Consider the following 22,218-nt stretch of genomic DNA (forward strand, 5'->3'; position numbering starts at 1 on the left):
TCAAGGCAGATAGACAATCTGAGGAGGAAGGTCACACACCTTGTACGCCATCAAACTTCAGCAAGGCCCACCTGGACGGAAAGAAGTGAAAGGTGGCAAAGGTTAATAACCTCGAATGGCTCAGTAACAAGCGCAACGAGACAAGGTGCTCAGAGGCACTGAAGAAAGTGTTGGGAATGCTACATGCCCAATACACATAGCCTGTGCGATCCCTTTGCAAGAGCTACTCAACGTATTCGAGTGATCAGCCCTCGGCCCTGATTTTTTTTTTAATTCCCTTGCAGCATCCTGCCATTCTCTCTTGAATGTTAACATTCAATCTGAAAGCACACGACTTTCAGTCAGCTCACACAACAACATGCTGCCTAAACTAATCCTTCTTTCCTTGTACGTCTGCTTCGAATGCGAATCACCTTATCTTCTTGTCCTCTGGTTAACCCTTCCCTCCTGCCACAAAAAAGCTTTCTCGCTCAAAACAGTCCTTGTTTGGAACACCAAGATCAAAACTTCTGTGAGCACGAGAGAACAACGCCCATCTTGCACTTTTGCACACCGTGTACCTGAAGTCATCCACGGCGAGCCCATGGTGCCAATCCTTCTCGATACGCACACGAAGGATTACTTTCTAAAGTGTGGTGTCGGGAAATGGGAAAAGAATAATGCAGCGTGGGCCAAAACATTGAACTCCAAGTATTTTGCATATCGTGCTTGCTTCTGTTGCAAAGCCAGGAAAAGAGAGAAAAACAAACAAGTAAAGAAAGAAAGAAACAAACAAGCAAACAAGCAAAAAAAAAATCATATGCGTTTCCTGCTTGCCTGTAGTGGCCGATGATGTGCAATATCAAGCCCGCAAAAGTGCGAATCCGCCGTCCAGATCTCTGCAGCTGTCACAGGACTGAACTGGATGAAAGTGTTGAATGTATGCCATCACAGAGAGGAGGCAAATCACTGTGCGATGTAACATCAATGATGTGGGATGAGGGATAAAATTGAATTGATTGAGTCAAGAGCTTTAGCGGTGGTACTGCGTCGGCTGCCTGGCTCCAAAGTAGAAGCCGAAATGGTGATGGAAACGTGCCCCCTCCAAGCTGACACAACATCTATGAAGCCCAAAGGTGGCTGGCAATCTCTGGCAAACTGCGTGGAGCGGCTCCGTGTGCTTCCTCGTTAGTATAGTGGTGAGTGTCACTGCCTGTCACGCGGGAGACCGGGGTTCAATACCCCGACGGAGAGGTGTGAGCGTTGCTGAGGCCACCCGAGAGCGGGAAGTGAAATTTTTTTGAATTCCAAATCGCTTTGCACTGCCGCATGGAGACTCTCATCCACAACACGTACGCGGCCCGCCACCCGTTTTATCAAAACTATCAACAGCAAACATGTTCCACACATCCGCCTATCACAATCACCGCACAACATCCGCTCTTTACTCATCAGACTGGCCACTTTCTCTTCTTTGCATTCACAAAGCGGCTCATTCAAAATGCACTAAACACATTTTCCTTGGCACATTTCATTGCTTCATTAAACCGCGACGCTTTCTGCAACCAACATGCTTTATAAGCCACGACGCAACACATTTCACTACATCTTTCACGCGGCAGCAACACCATTGCGTTCATAGTCTGACAGCAAAATAACCCTCTAGCAGCCACACACCACCACCTGTTCAAGGCAGATAGACAATCTGAGGAAGAAGGTCACACACCTTGTACGCCATCAAACTTCAGCAAGGGCCACCTGGACGGAAAGAAGTGAAAGGTGGCAAAGGTTAATAACCTCGAATGGCTCAGTAACAAGCGCAACGAGACAAGGTGCTCAGAGGCACTGAAGAAAGTGTTGGGAATGCTACATGCCCAATACACATAGCCTGTGCGATCCCTTTGCAAGAGCTACTCAACGTATTCGAGTGATCAGCCCTCGGCCCTGATTTTTTTAAATTCCCTTGCAGCATCCTGCCATTCTCTCTTGAATGTTAACATTCAATCTGAAAGCACACGACTTTCAGTCAGCTCACACAACAACATGCTGCCTAAACTAATGCTTCTTGCCTTGTACGTCTGCTTCGAATGCGAATCACCTTATCTTCTTGTCCTCTGGTTAACCCTTCCCTCCTGCCACAAAAAAGCTTTCTCGCTCAAAACAGTCCTTGTTTGGAACACCAAGATCAAAACTTCTGTGAGCACGAGAGAACAACGCCCATCTTGCACTTTTGCACACCGTGTACCTGAAGTCATCCACGGCGAGCCCATGGTGCCAATCCTTCTCGATACCCACACGAATGATTTCTTTCTAAAGTGTGGTGTCGGGAAATGGGAAAAGAATAATGCAGCGTGGGCCAAAACATTGAACTCCAAGTATTTTGCATATCGTGCTTGCTTCTGTTGCAAAGCCAGGAAAAGAGAGAAAAACAAACAAGTAAAGAAAGAAAGAAACAAACAAGCAAACAAGCAAAAAAAAAATCATATGCGTTTCCTGCTTGCCTGTAGTGGCCGATGATGTGCAATATCAAGCCCGCAAAAGTGCGAATCCGCCGTCCAGATCTCTGCAGCTGTCACAGGACTGAACTGGATGAAAGTGTTGAATGTATGCCATCACAGAGAGGAGGCAAATCACTGTGCGATGTAACATCAATGATGTGGGATGAGGGATAAAATTGAATTGATTGAGTCAAGAGCTTTAGCGGTGGTACTGCGTCGGCTGCCTGGCTCCAAAGTAGAAGCCGAAATGGTGATGGAAACGTGCCCCCTCCAAGCTGACACAACATCTATGAAGCCCAAAGGTGGCTGGCAATCTCTGGCAAACTGTAGAAAGCGTCTCTGTGTGCTTCCTCGCTAGTATAGTGGTGAGTATCCCCGCCTGTCACGCGGGAGACCGGGGTTCAATTCCCCGACGGGGAGGTGTGAGCGTTGCTGAGGCCACCAGAGAGCAGGAAGAGAAAACTTTTTGAATTCCAAATCGCTTTGCACTGCCGCATGGAGACTCTCATCCACAACACGTACGCGGCCCGCCACCCGTTTTATCAAAACTATCAACAGCAAACATGTTCCACACATCCGCCTATCACAATCACCGCACAACATCCGCTCTTTACTCATCAGACTGGCCACTTTCTCTTCTTTGCATTCACAAAGCGGCTCATTCAAAATGCACTAAACACATTTTCCTTGGCACATTTCATTGCTTCATTAAACCGCGACGCTTTCTGCAACCAACATGCTTTATAAGCCACGACGCAACACATTTCACTACATCTTTCACGCGGCAGCAACACCATTGCGTTCATAGTCTGACAGCAAAATAACCCTCTAGCAGCCACACACCACCACCTGTTCAAGGCAGATAGACAATCTGAGGAAGAAGGTCACACACCTTGTACGCCATCAAACTTCAGCAAGGGCCACCTGGACGGAAAGAAGTGAAAGGTGGCAAAGGTTAATAACCTCGAATGGCTCAGTAACAAGCGCAACGAGACAAGGTGCTCAGAGGCACTGAAGAAAGTGTTGGGAATGCTACATGCCCAATACACATAGCCTGTGCGATCCCTTTGCAAGAGCTACTCAACGTATTCGAGTGATCAGCCCTCGGCCCTGATTTTTTTTAATTCCCTTGCAGCATCCTGCCATTCTCTCTTGAATGTTAACATTCAATCTGAAAGCACACGACTTTCAGTCAGCTCACACAACAACATGCTTCCTAAACTAATGCTTCTTGCCTTGTACGTCTGCTTCGAATGCGAATCACCTTATCTTCTTGTCCTCTGGTTAACCCTTCCCTCCTGCCACAAAAAAGCTTTCTCGCTCAAAACAGTCCTTGTTTGGAACACCAAGATCAAAACTTCTGTGAGCACGAGAGAACAACGCCCATCTTGCACTTTTGCACACCGTGTACCTGAAGTCATCCACGGCGAGCCCATAGTGCCAATCCTTCTCGATACCCACACGAAGGATTTCTTTCTAAAGTGTGGTGTCGGGAAATGGGAAAAGAATAATGCAGCGTGGGCCAAAACATTGAACTCCAAGTATTTTGCATATCGTGCTTGCTTCTGTTGCAAAGCCAGGAAAAGAGAGAAAAACAAACAAGTAAAGAAAGAAAGAAACAAACAAGCAAACAAGCAAAAAAAAAATCATATGCGTTTCCTGCTTGCCTGTAGTGGCCGATGATGTGCAATATCAAGCCCGCAAAAGTGCGAATCCGCCGTCCAGATCTCTGCAGCTGTCACAGGACTGAACTGGATGAAAGTGTTGAATGTATGCCATCACAGAGAGGAGGCAAATCACTGTGCAATGTAACATCAATGATGTGGGATGAGGGATAAAATTGAATTGATTGAGTCAAGAGCTTTAGCGGTGGTACTGCGTCGGCTGCCTGGCTCCAAAGTAGAAGCCGAAATGGTGATGGAAACGTGCCCCCTCCAAGCTGACACAACATCTATGAAGCCCAAAGGTGGCTGGCAATCTCTGGAAAACTGGAGGGAGAGGCTCCATGTGCTTCTTCGTTAGTATAGTGGTGAATATCCTCGCCTGTCACGCGGGAGACCGGGGTTCAATCCCCCAACGGGGAGGCGTGAGCGTTGCTGAGGCCACCCAAGAGCGGGAAAAGAATACCTTTTGAATTCCAAATCGCTTTGCACTGCCGCATGGAGACTCTCATCCACAACACGTACGCGGCCCGCCACCCGTTTTATCAAAACTATCAACAGCAAACATGTTCCACACATCCGCCTATCACAATCACCGCACAACATCCGCTCTTTACTCATCAGACTGGCCACTTTCTCTTCTTTGCATTAACAAAGCGGCTCATTCAAAATACACTAAACACATTTTCCTTGGCACATTTCATTGCTTCATTAAACCGCAACGCTTTCTACAACCAACATGCTTTATAAGCCACGACGCAACACATTTCACTACATCTTTCACGCGGCAGCAACACCATTGCGTTCATAGTCTGACAGCAAAATAACCCTCTAGCAGCCACACACCACCACCTGTTCAAGGCAGATAGACAATCTGAGGAAGAAGGTCACACACCTTGTACGCCATCAAACTTCAGCAAGGGCCACCTGGACGGAAAGAAGTGAAAGGTGGCAAAGGTTAATAACCTCGAATGGCTCAGTAACAAGCGCAACGAGACAAGGTGCTCAGAGGCACTGAAGAAAGTGTTGGGAATGCTACATGCCCAATACACATAGCCTGTGCGATCCCTTTGCAAGAGCTACTCAACGTATTCGAGTGATCAGCCCTCGGCCCTGATTTTTTTTAATTCCCTTGCAGCATCCTGCCATTCTCTCTTGAATGTTAACATTCAATCTGAAAGCACACGACTTTCAGTCAGCTCACACAACAACATGCTTCCTAAACTAATGCTTCTTGCCTTGTACGTCTGCTTCGAATGCGAATCACCTTATCTTCTTGTCCTCTGGTTAACCCTTCCCTCCTGCCACAAAAAAGCTTTCTCGCTCAAAACAGTCCTTGTTTGGAACACCAAGATCAAAACTTCTGTGAGCACGAGAGAACAACGCCCATCTTGCACTTTTGCACACCGTGTACCTGAAGTCATCCACGGCGAGCCCATAGTGCCAATCCTTCTCGATACCCACACGAAGGATTTCTTTCTAAAGTGTGGTGTCGGGAAATGGGAAAAGAATAATGCAGCGTGGGCCAAAACATTGAACTCCAAGTATTTTGCATATCGTGCTTGCTTCTGTTGCAAAGCCAGGAAAAGAGAGAAAAACAAACAAGTAAAGAAAGAAAGAAACAAACAAGCAAACAAGCAAAAAAAAAATCATATGCGTTTCCTGCTTGCCTGTAGTGGCCGATGATGTGCAATATCAAGCCCGCAAAAGTGCGAATCCGCCGTCCAGATCTCTGCAGCTGTCACAGGACTGAACTGGATGAAAGTGTTGAATGTATGCCATCACAGAGAGGAGGCAAATCACTGTGCAATGTAACATCAATGATGTGGGATGAGGGATAAAATTGAATTGATTGAGTCAAGAGCTTTAGCGGTGGTACTGCGTCGGCTGCCTGGCTCCAAAGTAGAAGCCGAAATGGTGATGGAAACGTGCCCCCTCCAAGCTGACACAACATCTATGAAGCCCAAAGGTGGCTGGCAATCTCTGGAAAACTGGAGGGAGAGGCTCCATGTGCTTCTTCGTTAGTATAGTGGTGAATATCCTCGCCTGTCACGCGGGAGACCGGGGTTCAATCCCCCAACGGGGAGGCGTGAGCGTTGCTGAGGCCACCCAAGAGCGGGAAAAGAATACCTTTTGAATTCCAAATCGCTTTGCACTGCCGCATGGAGACTCTCATCCACAACACGTACGCGGCCCGCCACCCGTTTTATCAAAACTATCAACAGCAAACATGTTCCACACATCCGCCTATCACAATCACCGCACAACATCCGCTCTTTACTCATCAGACTGGCCACTTTCTCTTCTTTGCATTAACAAAGCGGCTCATTCAAAATACACTAAACACATTTTCCTTGGCACATTTCATTGCTTCATTAAACCGCAACGCTTTCTACAACCAACATGCTTTATAAGCCACGACGCAACACATTTCACGACATCTTTCACGCGGCAGCAACACCATTGCGTTCATAGTCTGACAGCAAAATGACCCTCTGGCAGCCACACACCACCACCTGTTCAAGGCAGATAGACAATCTGAGGAGGAAGGTCACACACCTTGTACGCCATCAAACTTCAGCAAGGGCCACCTGGACGGAAAGAAGTGAAAGGTGGCAAAGGTTAATAACCTCGAATGGCTCAGTAACAAGCGCAACGAGACAAGGTGCTCAGAGGCACTGAAGAAAGTGTTGGGAATGCTACATGCCCAATACACATAGCCTGTGCGATCCCTTTGCAAGAGCTACTCAACGTATTCGAGTGATCAGCCCTCGGCCCTGATTTTTTTTAATTCCCTTGCAGCATCCTGCCATTCTCTCTTGAATGTTAACATTCAATCTGAAAGCACACGACTTTCAGTCAGCTCACACAACAACATGCTGCCTAAACTAATGCTTCTTGCCTTGTACGTCTGCTTCGAATGCGAATCACCTTATCTTCTTGTCCTCTGGTTAACCCTTCCCTCCTGCCACAAAAAAGCTTTCTCGCTCAAAACAGTCCTTGTTTGGAACACCAAGATCAAAACTTCTGTGAGCACGAGAGAACAACGCCCATCTTGCACTTTTGCACACCGTGTACCTGAAGTCATCCACGGCGAGCCCATGGTGCCAATCCTTCTCGATACCCACACGAATGATTTCTTTCTAAAGTGTGGTGTCGGGAAATGGGAAAAGAATAATGCAGCGTGGGCCAAAACATTGAACTCCAAGTATTTTGCATATCGTGCTTGCTTCTGTTGCAAAGCCAGGAAAAGAGAGAAAAACAAACAAGTAAAGAAAGAAAGAAACAAACAAGCAAACAAGCAAAAAAAAAATCATATGCGTTTCCTGCTTGCCTGTAGTGGCCGATGATGTGCAATATCAAGCCCGCAAAAGTGCGAATCCGCCGTCCAGATCTCTGCAGCTGTCACAGGACTGAACTGGATGAAAGTGTTGAATGTATGCCATCACAGAGAGGAGGCAAATCACTGTGCGATGTAACATCAATGATGTGGGATGAGGGATAAAATTGAATTGATTGAGTCAAGAGCTTTAGCGGTGGTACTGCGTCGGCTGCCTGGCTCCAAAGTAGAAGCCGAAATGGTGATGGAAACGTGCCCCCTCCAAGCTGACACAACATCTATGAAGCCCAAAGGTGGCTGGCAATCTCTGGCAAACTGTAGAAAGCGTCTCTGTGTGCTTCCTCGCTAGTATAGTGGTGAGTATCCCTGCCTATCACGCGGGAGACCGGGGTTCAATTCCCCGACGGGGAGGCGTGAGCGTTGCTGAGGCCACCAGAGAGCAGGAAGAGAAAACTTTTTGAATTCCAAATCGCTTTGCACTGCCGCATGGAGACTCTCATCCACAACACGTACGCGGCCCGCCACCCGTTTTATCAAAACTATCAACAGCAAACATGTTCCACACATCCGCCTATCACAATCACCGCACAACATCCGCTCTTTACTCATCAGACTGGCCACTTTCTCTTCTTTGCATTCACAAAGCGGCTCATTCAAAATGCACTAAACACATTTTCCTTGGCACATTTCATTGCTTCATTAAACCGCGACGCTTTCTGCAACCAACATGCTTTATAAGCCACGACGCAACACATTTCACTACATCTTTCACGCGGCAGCAACACCATTGCATTCATAGTCTGACTGCAAAATAACCCTCTAGCAGCCACACACCACCACCTGTTCAAGGCAGATAGACAATCTGAGGAAGAAGGTCACACACCTTGTACGCCATCAAACTTCAGCAAGGGCCACCTGGACGGAAAGAAGTGAAAGGTGGCAAAGGTTAATAACCTCGAATGGTTCAGTAACAAGCGCAACGAGACAAGGTGCTCAGAGGCACTGAAGAAAGTGTTGGGAATGCTACATGCCCAATACACATAGCCTGTGCGATCCCTTTGCAAGAGCTTCTCAACGTATTCGAGTGATCAGCCCTCGGCCCTGATTTTTTTTAATTCCCTTGCAGCATCCTGCCATTCTCTCTTGAATGTTAACATTCAATCTGAAAGCACACGACTTTCAGTCAGCTCACACAACAACATGCTGCCTAAACTAATGCTTCTTGCCTTGTACGTCTGCTTCGAATGCGAATCACCTTATCTTCTTGTCCTCTGGTTAACCCTTCCCTCCTGCCACAAAAAAGCTTTCTCGCTCAAAACAGTCCTTGTTTGGAACACCAAGATCAAAACTTCTGTGAGCACGAGAGAACAACGCCCATCTTGCACTTTTGCACACCGTGTACCTGAAGTCATCCACGGCGAGCCCATAGTACCAATCCTTCTCGATACCCACACGAAGGATTTCTTTCTAAAGTGTGGTGTCGGGAAATGGGAAAAGAATAATGCAGCGTGGGCCAAAACATTGAACTCCAAGTATTTTGCATATCGTGCTTGCTTCTGTTGCAAAGCCAGGAAAAGAGAGAAAAACAAACAAGTAAAGAAAGAAAGAAACAAACAAGCAAACAAGCAAAAAAAAAATCATATGCGTTTCCTGCTTGCCTGTAGTGGCCGATGATGTGCAATATCAAGCCTGCAAAAGTGCGAATCCGCCGTCCAGATCTCTGCAGCTGTCACAGGACTGAACTGGATGAAAGTGTTGAATGTATGCCATCACAGAGAGGAGGCAAATCACTGTGCAATGTAACATCAATGATGTGGGATGAGGGATAAAATTGAATTGATTGAGTCAAGAGCTTTAGCGGTGGTACTGCGTCGGCTGCCTGGCTCCAAAGTAGAAGCCGAAATGGTGATGGAAACGTGCCCCCTCCAAGCTGACACAACATCTATGAAGCCCAAAGGTGGCTGGCAATCTCTGGCAAACTGTAGAAAGCTTTTCAGTGTGATTTTTCGCTAGTATAGTGGTGAGTATCCTCGCCTGTCACGCGGGAGACCGGGGTTCTATCCCCCGACGGGGAGGCGTGAGCGTTGCTGAGGCCCCAGAGAGTGGGAAGAGAAAACTTTTTGAATTCCAAATCGCTTTGCACTGCCGCATGGAGACTCTCATCCACAACACGTACGCGGCCCGCCACCCGTTTTATCAAAACTATCAACAGCAAACATGTTCCACACATCCGCCTATCACAATCACCGCACAACATCCGCTCTTTACTCATCAAACTGGCCACTTTCTCTTCTTTGCATTCACAAAGCGGCTCATTCAAAATACACTAAACACATTTTCCTTGGCACATTTCATTGCTTCATTAAACCGCGAAGCTTTCTGCAACCAACATGCTTTATAAGCCACGACGCAACACATTTCACTACATCTTTCACGCGGCAGCAACACCATTGCGTTCATAGTCTGACAGCAAAATAACCCTCTAGCAGCCACACACCACCACCTGTTCAAGGCAGATAGACAATCTGAGGAAGAAGGTCACACACCTTGTACGCCATCAAACTTCAGCAAGGGCCACCTGGACGGAAAGAAGTGAAAGGTGGCAAAGGTTAATAACCTCGAATGGTTCAGTAACAAGCGCAACGAGACAAGGTGCTCAGAGGCACTGAAGAAAGTGTTGGGAATGCTACATGCCCAATACACATAGCCTGTGCGATCCCTTTGCAAGAGCTTCTCAACGTATTCGAGTGATCAGCCCTCGGCCCTGATTTTTTTTAATTCCCTTGCAGCATCCTGCCATTCTCTCTTGAATGTTAACATTCAATCTGAAAGCACACGACTTTCAGTCAGCTCACACAACAACATGCTGCCTAAACTAATGCTTCTTGCCTTGTACGTCTGCTTCGAATGCGAATCACCTTATCTTCTTGTCCTCTGGTTAACCCTTCCCTCCTGCCACAAAAAAGCTTTCTCGCTCAAAACAGTCCTTGTTTGGAACACCAAGATCAAAACTTCTGTGAGCACGAGAGAACAACGCCCATCTTGCACTTTTGCACACCGTGTACCTGAAGTCATCCACGGCGAGCCCATAGTACCAATCCTTCTCGATACCCACACGAAGGATTTCTTTCTAAAGTGTGGTGTCGGGAAATGGGAAAAGAATAATGCAGCGTGGGCCAAAACATTGAACTCCAAGTATTTTGCATATCGTGCTTGCTTCTGTTGCAAAGCCAGGAAAAGAGAGAAAAACAAACAAGTAAAGAAAGAAAGAAACAAACAAGCAAACAAGCAAAAAAAAAATCATATGCGTTTCCTGCTTGCCTGTAGTGGCCGATGATGTGCAATATCAAGGCCGCAAAAGTGCGAATCCGCCGTCCAGATCTCTGCAGCTGTCACAGGACTGAACTGGATGAAAGTGTTGAATGTCTGCCATCACAGAGAGGAGGCAAATCACTGTGCAATGTAACATCAATGATGTGGGATGAGGGATAAAATTGAATTGATTGAGTCAAGAGCTTTAGCGGTGGTACTGCGTCGGCTGCCTGGCTCCAAAGTAGAAGCCGAAATGGTGATGGAAACGTGCCCCCTCCAAGCTGACGCAACATCTATGAAGCCCAAAGGTGGCTGGCAATCTCTGGCAAACTGTAGAAAGTTTTTTTGTGTGATTTTTCGCTAGTATAGTGGTGAGTATCCTCGCCTGTCACGCGGGAGACCGGGGTTCAATTCCCCGACGGGGTGGCGTGAGCGTCGCTGAGGCCACCAGAGAGTGGGAAGAGAAAACTTTTTGAATTCCAAATCGCTTTGCACTGCCGCATGGAGACTCTCATCCACAACACGTACGCGGCCCGCCACCCGTTTTATCAAAACTATCAACAGCAAACATGTTCCACACCACCGCCTATCACAATCACCGCACAACATCCGCTCTTTACTCATCAGACAGGCCACTTTCTCTTCTTTGCATTCACAAAGCGGCTCATTCAAAATACACTAAACACATTTTCCTTGGCACATTTCATTGCTTCATTAAACCGCGACGCTTTCTACAACCAACATGCTTTATAAGCCACGACGCAACACATTTCACGACATCTTTCACGCGGCAGCAACACCATTGCGTTCATAGTCTGACAGCAAAATGACCCTCTGGCAGCCACACACCACCACCTGTTCAAGGCAGATAGACAATCTGAGGAGGAAGGTCACACACCTTGTACGCCATCAAACTTCAGCAAGGCCCACCTGGACGGAAAGAAGTGAAAGGTGGCAAAGGTTAATAACCTCGAATGGCTCAGTAACAAGCGCAACGAGACAAGGTGCTCAGAGGCACTGAAGAAAGTGTTGGGAATGCTACATGCCCAATACACATAGCCTGTGCGATCCCTTTGCAAGAGCTACTCAACGTATTCGAGTGATCAGCCCTCGGCCCTGATTTTTTTTTTAATTCCCTTGCAGCATCCTGCCATTCTCTCTTGAATGTTAACATTCAATCTGAAAGCACACGACTTTCAGTCAGCTCACACAACAACAAGCTGCCTAAACTAATCCTTCTTTCCTTGTACGTCTGCTTCGAATGCGAATCACCTTATCTTCTTGTCCTCTGGTTAACCCTTCCCTCCTGCCACAAAAAAGCTTTCTCGCTCAAAACAGTCCTTGTTTGGAACACCAAGATCAAAACTTCTGTGAGCACGAGAGAACAACGCCCATCTTGCACTTTTGCACACCGTGTACCTGAAGTCATCCACGGCGAGCCCATGGTGCCAATCCTTCTCGATACGCACACGAAGGATTTCTTTCTAAAGTGTGGTGTCGGGAAAGCGGAAAAGAATAATGCAGCGTGGGCCAAAACATTGAACTCCAAGTATTTTGCATATCGTGCTTGCTTCTGTTGCAAAGCCAGGAAAAGAGAGAAAAACAAACAAGTAAAGAAAGAAAGAAACAAACAAGCAAACAAGCAAAAAAAAAATCATATGCGTTTCCTGCTTGCCTGTAGTGGCCGATGATGTGCAATATCAAGCCCGCAAAAGTGCGAATCCGCCGTCCAGATCTCTGCAGCTGTCACAGGACTGAACTGGATGAAAGTGTTGAATGTATGCCATCACAGAGAGGAGGCAAATCACTGTGCGATGTAACATCAATGATGTGGGATGAGGGATAAAATTGAATTGATTGAGTCAAGAGCTTTAGCGGTGGTACTGCGTCGGCTGCCTGGCTCCAAAGTAGAAGCCGAAATGGTGATGGAAACGTGCCCCCTCCAAGCTGACACAACATCTATGAAGCCCAAAGGTGGCTGGCAATCTCTGGCAAACTGTAGAAAGCTTTTCTGTGTGCTTCTTCGCTAGTATAGTGGTGAGTATCCTCGCCTGTCACGCGGGAGACCGGGGTTCAATTCCCCGACGGGGAGGCGTGAGCGTCGCTGAGGCCACCAGAGAGTGGGAAGAGAAAACTTTTTGAATTCCAAATCGCTTTGCACTGCCGCATGGAGACTCTCATCCACAACACGTACGCGGCCCGCCACCCGTTTTATCAAAACTATCAACAGCAAACATGTTCCACACCACCGCCTATCACAATCACCGCACAACATCCGCTCTTTACTCATCAGACAGGCCACTTTCTCTTCTTTGCATTCACAAAGCGGCTCATTCAAAATACACTAAACACATTTTCCTTGGCACATTTCATTGCTTCATTAAACCGCGACGCTTTCTACAACCAACATGCTTTATAAGCCACGACGCAACACATTTCACGACATCTTTCACGCGGCAGCAACACCATTGCGTTCATAGTCTGACAGCAAAATGACCCTCTGGCAGCCACACACCACCACCTGTTCAAGGCAGATAGACAATCTGAGGAGGAAGGTCACACACCTTGTACGCCATCAAACTTCAGCAAGGCCCACCTGGACGAAAAGAAGTGAAAGGTGGCAAAGGTTAATAACCTCGAATGGCTCAGTAACAAGCGCAACGAGACAAGGTGCTCAGAGGCACTGAAGAAAGTGTTGGGAATGCTACATGCCCAATACACATAGCCTGTGCGATCCCTTTGCAAGAGCTACTCAACGTATTCGAGTGATCAGCCCTCGGCCCTGATTTTTTTTTTAATTCCCTTGCAGCATCCTGCCATTCTCTCTTGAATGTTAACATTCAATCTGAAAGCACACGACTTTCAGTCAGCTCACACAACAACATGCTGCCTAAACTAATCCTTCTTTCCTTGTACGTCTGCTTCGAATGCGAATCACCTTATCTTCTTGTCCTCTGGTTAACCCTTCCCTCCTGCCACAAAAAAGCTTTCTCGCTCAAAACAGTCCTTGTTTGGAACACCAAGATCAAAACTTCTGTGAGCACGAGAGAACAACGCCCATCTTGCACTTTTGCACACCGTGTACCTGAAGTCATCCACGGCGAGCCCATGGTGCCAATCCTTCTCGATACGCACACGAAGGATTTCTTTCTAAAGTGTGGTGTCGGGAAAGGGGAAAAGAATAATGCAGCGTGGGCCAAAACATTGAACTCCAAGTATTTTGCATATCGTGCTTGCTTCTGTTGCAAAGCCAGGAAAAGAGAGAAAAACAAACTAGTAAAGAAAGAAAGAAACAAACAAGCAAACAAGCAAAAAAAAAATCATATGCGTTTCCTGCTTGCCTGTAGTGGCCGATGATGTGCAATATCAAGCCCGCAAAAGTGCGAATCCGCCGTCCAGATCTCTGCAGCTGTCACAGGACTGAACTGGATGAAAGTGTTGAATGTATACCATCACAGAGAGGAGGCAAATCACTGTGCGATGTAACATCAATGATGTGGGATGAGGGATAAAATTGAATTGATTGAGTCAAGAGCTTTAGCGGTGGTACTGCGTCGGCTGCCTGGCTCCAAAGTAGAAGCCGAAATGGTGATGGAAACGTGCCCCCTCCAAGCTGACACAACATCTATGAAGCCCAAAGGTGGCTGGCAATCTCTGGCAAACTGTAGAAAGCTTTTCTGTGTGCTTCTTCGCTAGTATAGTGGTGAGTATCCTCGCCTGTCACGCGGGAGACCGGGGTTCAATTCCCCGACGGGGAGGCGTGAGCGTTGCTGAGGCCACCAGAGAGTGGTAAGAGAGAACTTTTTGAATTCCAAATCGCTTTGCACTGCCGCATGGAGACTCTCATCCACAACACGTACGCGGCCCGCCACCCGTTTTATCAAAACTATCAACAGCAAACATGTTCCACACATCCGCCTATCACAATCACCGCACAACATCCGCTCTTTACTCATCAGACTGGCCACTTTCTCTTCTTTGCATTCACAAAGCGGCTCATTCAAAATGCACTAAACACATTTTCCTTGGCACATTTCATTGCTTCATTAAACCGCGACGCTTTCTACAACCAACATGCTTTATAAGCCACAACGCAACACATTTCACAACATCTTTCACGCGGCAGCAACACCATTGCGTTCATAGTCTGACAGCAAAATGACCCTCTGGCAGCCACACACCACCACCTGTTCAAGGCAGATAGACAATCTGAGGAGGAAGGTCACACACCTTGTACGCCATCAAACTTCAGCAAGGCCCACCTGGACGGAAAGAAGTGAAAGGTGGCAAAGGTTAATAACCTCGAATGGCTCAGTAACAAGCGCAACGAGACAAGGTGCTCAGAGGCACTGAAGAAAGTGTTGGGAATGCTACATGCCCAATACACATAGCCTGTGCGATCCCTTTGCAAGAGCTACTCAACGTATTCGAGTGATCAGCCCTCGGCCCTGATTTTTTTTTTAATTCCCTTGCAGCATCCTGCCATTCTCTCTTGAATGTTAACATTCAATCTGAAAGCACACGACTTTCAGTCAGCTCACACAACAACATGCTGCCTAAACTAATCCTTCTTTCCTTGTACGTCTGCTTCGAATGCGAATCACCTTATCTTCTTGTCCTCTGGTTAACCCTTCCCTCCTGCCACAAAAAAGCTTTCTCGCTCAAAACAGTCCTTGTTTGGAACACCAAGATCAAAACTTCTGTGAGCACGAGAGAACAACGCCCATCTTGCACTTTTGCACACCGTGTACCTGAAGTCATCCACGGCGAGCCCATGGTGCCAATCCTTCTCGATACGCACACGAAGGATTTCTTTCTAAAGTGTGGTGTCGGGAAAGGGGAAAAGAATAATGCAGCGTGGGCCAAAACATTGAACTCCAAGTATTTTGCATATCGTGCTTGCTTCTGTTGCAAAGCCAGGAAAAGAGAGAAAAACAAACAAGTAAAGAAAGAAAGAAACAAACAAGCAAACAAGCAAAAAAAAAATCATATGCGTTTCCTGCTTGCCTGTAGTGGCCGATGATGTGCAATATCAAGCCCGCAAAAGTGCAAATCCGCCGTCCAGATCTCTGCAGCTGTCACAGGACTGAACTGGATGAAAGTGTTGAATGTATGCCATCACAGAGAGGAGGCAAATCACTGTGCGATGTAACATCAATGATGTGGGATGAGGGATAAAATTGAATTGATTGAGTCAAGAGCTTTAGCGGTGGTACTGCGTCGGCTGCCTGGCTCCAAAGTAGAAGCCGAAATGGTGATGGAAACGTGCCCCCTCCAAGCTGACACAACATCTATGAAGCCCAAAGGTGGCTGGCAATCTCTGGCAAACTGTAGAAAGCGTCTCTGTGTGCTTCCTCGCTAGTATAGTGGTGAGTATCCCCGCCTGTCACGCGGGTGACCGGGGTTCAATTCCCCGACGGGGAGGCGTGAGCGTTGCTGAGGCCACCAGAGAGCCGGAAGAGAAAACTTTTTGAATTCCAAATCGCTTTGCACTGCCGCATGGAGACTCTCATCCACAACACGTACGCGGCCCGCCACCCGTTTTATCAAAACTATCAACAGCAAACATGTTCCACACATCCGCCTATCACAATCACCGCACAACATCGGCTCTTTACTCATCAGACTGGCCACTTTCTCTTCTTTGCATTCACAAAGCGGCTCATTCAAAATGCACTAAACACATTTTCCTTGGCACATTTCATTGCTTCATTAAACCGCGACGCTTTCTGCAACCAACATGCTTTATAAGCCACGACGCAACACATTTCACTACATCTTTCACGCGGCAGCAACACCATTGCATTCATAGTCTGACTGCAAAATAACCCTCTAGCAGCCACACACCACCACCTGTTCAAGGCAGATAGACAATCTGAGGAAGAAGGTCACACACCTTGTACGCCATCAAACTTCAGCAAGGGCCACCTGGACGGAAAGAAGTGAAAGGTGGCAAAGGTTAATAACCTCAAATGGCTCAGTAACAAGCGCAACGAGACAAGGTGCTCAGAGGCACTGAAGAAAGTGTTGGGAATGCTACATGCCCAATACACATAGCCTGTGCGATCCCTTTGCAAGAGCTTCTCAACGTATTCGAGTGATCAGCCCTCGGCCCTGATTTTTTTTAATTCCCTTGCAGCATCCTGCCATTCTCTCTTGAATGTTAACATTCAATCTGAAAGCACACGACTTTCAGTCAGCTCACACAACAACATGCTGCCTAAACTAATGCTTCTTGCCTTGTACGTCTGCTTCGAATGCGAATCACCTTATCTTCTTGTCCTCTGGTTAACCCTTCCCTCCTGCCACAAAAAAGCTTTCTCGCTCAAAACAGTCCTTGTTTGGAACACCAAGATCAAAACTTCTGTGAGCACGAGAGAACAACGCCCATCTTGCACTTTTGCACACCGTGTACCTGAAGTCATCCACGGCGAGCCCATAGTGCCAATCCTTCTCGATACCCACACGAAGGATTTCTTTCTAAAGTGTGGTGTCGGGAAATGGGAAAAGAATAATGCAGCGTGGGCCAAAACATTGAACTCCAAGTATTTTGCATATCGTGCTTGCTTCTGTTGCAAAGCCAGGAAAAGAGAGAAAAACAAACAAGTAAAGAAAGAAAGAAACAAACAAGCAAACAAGCAAAAAAAAAATCATATGCGTTTCCTGCTTGCCTGTAGTGGCCGATGATGTGCAATATCAAGCCCGCAAAAGTGCGAATCCGCCGTCCAGATCTCTGCAGCTGTCACAGGACTGAACTGGATGAAAGTGTTGAATGTATGCCATCACAGAGAGGAGGCAAATCACTGTGCAATGTAACATCAATGATGTGGGATGAGGGATAAAATTGAATTGATTGAGTCAAGAGCTTTAGCGGTGGTACTGCGTCGGCTGCCTGGCTCCAAAGTAGAAGCCGAAATGGTGATGGAAACGTGCCCCCTCCAAGCTGACACAACATCTATGAAGCCCAAAGGTGGCTGGCAATCTCTGGAAAACTGGAGGGAGGGGATCCATGTGCTTCTTCGTTAGTATAGTGGTGAATATCCTCGCCTGTCACGCGGGAGACCGGGGTTCAATCCCCAACGGGGAGGCGTGAGCGTTGCTGAGGCCACCCGAGAGCGGGAAAAGAATACCTTTTGAATACCAAATCGCTTTGCACTGCCGCATGGAGACTCTCATCCACAACACGTACGCGGCCCGCCACCCGTTTTATCAAAACTATCAACAGCAAACATGTTCCACACATCCGCCTATCACAATCACCGCACAACATCGGCTCTTTACTCATCAGACTGGCCACTTTCTCTTCTTTGCATTAACAAAGCGGCTCATTCAAAATACACTAAACACATTTTCCTTGGCACATTTCATTGCTTCATTAAACCGCAACGCTTTCTACAACCAACATGCTTTATAAGCCACGACGCAACACATTTCACGACATCTTTCACGCGGCAGCAACACCATTGCGTTCATAGTCTGACAGCAAAATGACCCTCTGGCAGCCACACACCACCACCTGTTCAAGGCAGATAGACAATCTGAGGAGGAAGGTCACACACCTTGTACGCCATCAAACTTCAGCAAGGGCCACCTGGACGGAAAGAAGTGAAAGGTGGCAAAGGTTAATAACCTCGAATGGCTCAGTAACAAGCGCAACGAGACAAGGTGCTCAGAGGCACTGAAGAAAGTGTTGGGAATGCTACATGCCCAATACACATAGCCTGTGCGATCCCTTTGCAAGAGCTACTCAACGTATTCGAGTGATCAGCCCTCGGCCCTGATTTTTTTAAATTCCCTTGCAGCATCATGCCATTCTCTCTTGAATGTTAACATTCAATCTGAAAGCACACGACTTTCAGTCAGCTCACACAACAACATGCTGCCTAAACTAATGCTTCTTGCCTTGTACGTCTGCTTCGAATGCGAATCACCTTATCTTCTTGTCCTCTGGTTAACCCTTCCCTCCTGCCACAAAAAAGCTTTCTCGCTCAAAACAGTCCTTGTTTGGAACACCAAGATCAAAACTTCTGTGAGCACGAGAGAACAACGCCCATCTTGCACTTTTGCACACCGTGTACCTGAAGTCATCCACGGCGAGCCCATGGTGCCAATCCTTCTCGATACCCACACGAATGATTTCTTTCTAAAGTGTGGTGTCGGGAAATGGGAAAAGAATAATGCAGCGTGGGCCAAAACATTGAACTCCAAGTATTTTGCATATCGTGCTTGCTTCTGTTGCAAAGCCAGGAAAAGAGAGAAAAACAAACAAGTAAAGAAAGAAAGAAACAAACAAGCAAACAAGCAAAAAAAAAATCATATGCGTTTCCTGCTTGCCTGTAGTGGCCGATGATGTGCAATATCAAGCCCGCAAAAGTGCGAATCCGCCGTCCAGATCTCTGCAGCTGTCACAGGACTGAACTGGATGAAAGTGTTGAATGTATGCCATCACAGAGAGGAGGCAAATCACTGTGCGATGTAACATCAATGATGTGGGATGAGGGATAAAATTGAATTGATTGAGTCAAGAGCTTTAGCGGTGGTACTGCGTCGGCTGCCTGGCTCCAAAGTAGAAGCCGAAATGGTGATGGAAACGTGCCCCCTCCAAGCTGACACAACATCTATGAAGCCCAAAGGTGGCTGGCAATCTCTGGCAAACTGTAGAAAGCGTCTCTGTGTGCTTCCTCGCTAGTGTAGTGGTGAGTATCCTCGCCTGTCACGCGGGAGACCGGGGTTCAATTCCCCGACGGGGAAGCGTGAGCGTTGCTGAGGCCACCAGAGAGCAGGAAGAGAAAACTTTTTGAATTCCAAATCGCTTTGCACTGCCGCATGGAGACTCTCATCCACAACACGTACGCGGCCCGCCACCCGTTTTATCAAAACTATCAACAGCAAACATGTTCCACACATCCGCCTATCACAATCACCGCACAACATCCGCTCTTTACTCATCAGACTGGCCACTTTCTCTTCTTTGCATTCACAAAGCGGCTCATTCAAAATGCACTAAACACATTTTCCTTGGCACATTTCATTGCTTCATTAAACCGCGACGCTTTCTGCAACCAACATGCTTTATAAGCCACGACGCAACACATTTCACTACATCTTTCACGCGGCAGCAACACCATTGCATTCATAGTCTGACTGCAAAATAACCCTCTAGCAGCCACACACCACCACCTGTTCAAGGCAGATAGACAATCTGAGGAAGAAGGTCACACACCTTGTACGCCATCAAACTTCAGCAAGGGCCACCTGGACGGAAAGAAGTGAAAGGTGGCAAAGGTTAATAACCTCAAATGGCTCAGTAACAAGCGCAACGAGACAAGGTGCTCAGAGGCACTGAAGAAAGTGTTGGGAATGCTACATGCCCAATACACATAGCCTGTGCGATCCCTTTGCAAGAGCTTCTCAACGTATTCGAGTGATCAGCCCTCGGCCCTGATTTTTTTTAATTCCCTTGCAGCATCCTGCCATTCTCTCTTGAATGTTAACATTCAATCTGAAAGCACACGACTTTCAGTCAGCTCACACAACAACATGCTGCCTAAACTAATGCTTCTTGCCTTGTACGTCTGCTTCGAATGCGAATCACCTTATCTTCTTGTCCTCTGGTTAACCCTTCCCTCCTGCCACAAAAAAGCTTTCTCGCTCAAAACAGTCCTTGTTTGGAACACCAAGATCAAAACTTCTGTGAGCACGAGAGAACAACGCCCATCTTGCACTTTTGCACACCGTGTACCTGAAGTCATCCACGGCGAGCCCATAGTACCAATCCTTCTCGATACCCACACGAAGGATTTCTTTCTAAAGTGTGGTGTCGGGAAATGGGAAAAGAATAATGCAGCGTGGGCCAAAACATTGAACTCCAAGTATTTTGCATATCGTGCTTGCTTCTGTTGCAAAGCCAGGAAAAGAGAGAAAAACAAACAAGTAAAGAAAGAAAGAAACAAACAAGCAAACAAGCAAAAAAAAAATCATATGCGTTTCCTGCTTGCCTGTAGTGGCCGATGATGTGCAATATCAAGCCCGCAAAAGTGCGAATCCGCCGTCCAGATCTTTGCAGCTGTCACAGGACTGAACTGGATGAAAGTGTTGAATGTATGCCATCACAGAGAGGAGGCAAATCACTGTGCAATGTAACATCAATGATGTGGGATGAGGGATAAAATTGAATTGATTGAGTCAAGAGCTTTAGCGGTGGTACTGCGTCGGCTGCCTGGCTCCAAAGTAGAAGCCGAAATGGTGATGGAAACGTGCCCCCTCCAAGCTGACACAACATCTATGAAGCCCAAAGGTGGCTGGCAATCTCTGGCAAACTGTAGAAAGTTTTTCTGTGTGCTTCTTCGCTAGTATAGTGGTGAGTATCCTCGCCTGTCACGCGGGAGACCGGGGTTCAATTCCCCGACGGGGAGGCGTGAGCGTTGCTGAGGCCACCAGAGAGCGGGAAGAGAAAACTTTTTGAATTACAAATCGCTTTGCACTGCCGCATGGAGACTCTCATCCACAACACGTACGCGGCCCGCCACCCGTTTTATCAAAACTATCAACAGCAAACATGTTCCACACATCCGCCTATCACAATCACCGCACAACATCGGCTCTTTACTCATCAGACTGGCCACTTTCTCTTCTTTGCATTCACAAAGCGGCTCATTCAAAATGCACTAAACGCATTTTCCTTGGCACATTTCATTGCTTCATTAAACCGCGACGCTTTCTACAACCAACATGCTTTATAAGCCACAACGCAACACATTTCACAACATCTTTCACGCGGCAGCAACACCATTGCGTTCATAGTCTGACAGCAAAATGACCCTCTGGCAGCCACACACCACCACCTGTTCAAGGCAGATAGACAATCTGAGGAGGAAGGTCACACACCTTGTACGCCATCAAACTTCAGCAAGGCCCACCTGGACGGAAAGAAGTGAAAGGTGGCAAAGGTTAATAACCTCGAATGGCTCAGTAACAAGCGCAACGAGACAAGGTGCTCAGAGGCACTGAAGAAAGTGTTGGGAATGCTACATGCCCAATACACATAGCCTGTGCGATCCCTTTGCAAGAGCTACTCAACGTATTCGAGTGATCAGCCCTCGGCCCTGATTTTTTTTTTAATTCCCTTGCAGCATCCTGCCATTCTCTCTTGAATGTTAACATTCAATCTGAAAGCACACGACTTTCAGTCAGCTCACACAACAACATGCTGCCTAAACTAATCCTTCTTTCCTTGTACGTCTGCTTCGAATGCGAATCACCTTATCTTCTTGTCCTCTGGTTAACCCTTCCCTCCTGCCACAAAAAAGCTTTCTCGCTCAAAACAGTCCTTGTTTGGAACACCAAGATCAAAACTTCTGTGAGCACGAGAGAACAACGCCCATCTTGCACTTTTGCACACCGTGTACCTGAAGTCATCCACGGCGAG

At 47.1% G+C, this 22,218-nt stretch overlaps 4 non-coding genes across 4 annotated transcripts; all 4 read left to right on the top strand.

Moving 5' to 3' along the window:
- The first annotated feature begins 2,825 nt into the window (after window positions 1-2,825).
- On the top strand, window positions 2,826-2,897 carry trnad-guc (transfer RNA aspartic acid (anticodon GUC)). The gene has a single exon. It is a non-coding gene; the product is annotated as a tRNA-Asp (tRNA).
- A 4,920-nt stretch (window positions 2,898-7,817) lies between these two features.
- Window positions 7,818-7,889, top strand: trnad-auc (transfer RNA aspartic acid (anticodon AUC)). The gene has a single exon. It is a non-coding gene; the product is annotated as a tRNA-Asp (tRNA).
- An 8,253-nt stretch (window positions 7,890-16,142) lies between these two features.
- trnad-guc (transfer RNA aspartic acid (anticodon GUC)) lies at window positions 16,143-16,214 on the top strand. Its single transcript has one exon. It is a non-coding gene; the product is annotated as a tRNA-Asp (tRNA).
- Window positions 16,215-19,469: 3,255 nt separating this feature from the next.
- Window positions 19,470-19,541, top strand: trnad-guc (transfer RNA aspartic acid (anticodon GUC)). The gene has a single exon. It is a non-coding gene; the product is annotated as a tRNA-Asp (tRNA).
- Window positions 19,542-22,218: the final 2,677 nt, after the last annotated feature.

The sequence above is a fragment of the Heterodontus francisci genome, chromosome 34 (genome assembly GCF_036365525.1).
Source record: "Heterodontus francisci isolate sHetFra1 chromosome 34, sHetFra1.hap1, whole genome shotgun sequence".
Lineage (NCBI taxonomy): Eukaryota > Metazoa > Chordata > Chondrichthyes > Heterodontiformes > Heterodontidae > Heterodontus > Heterodontus francisci.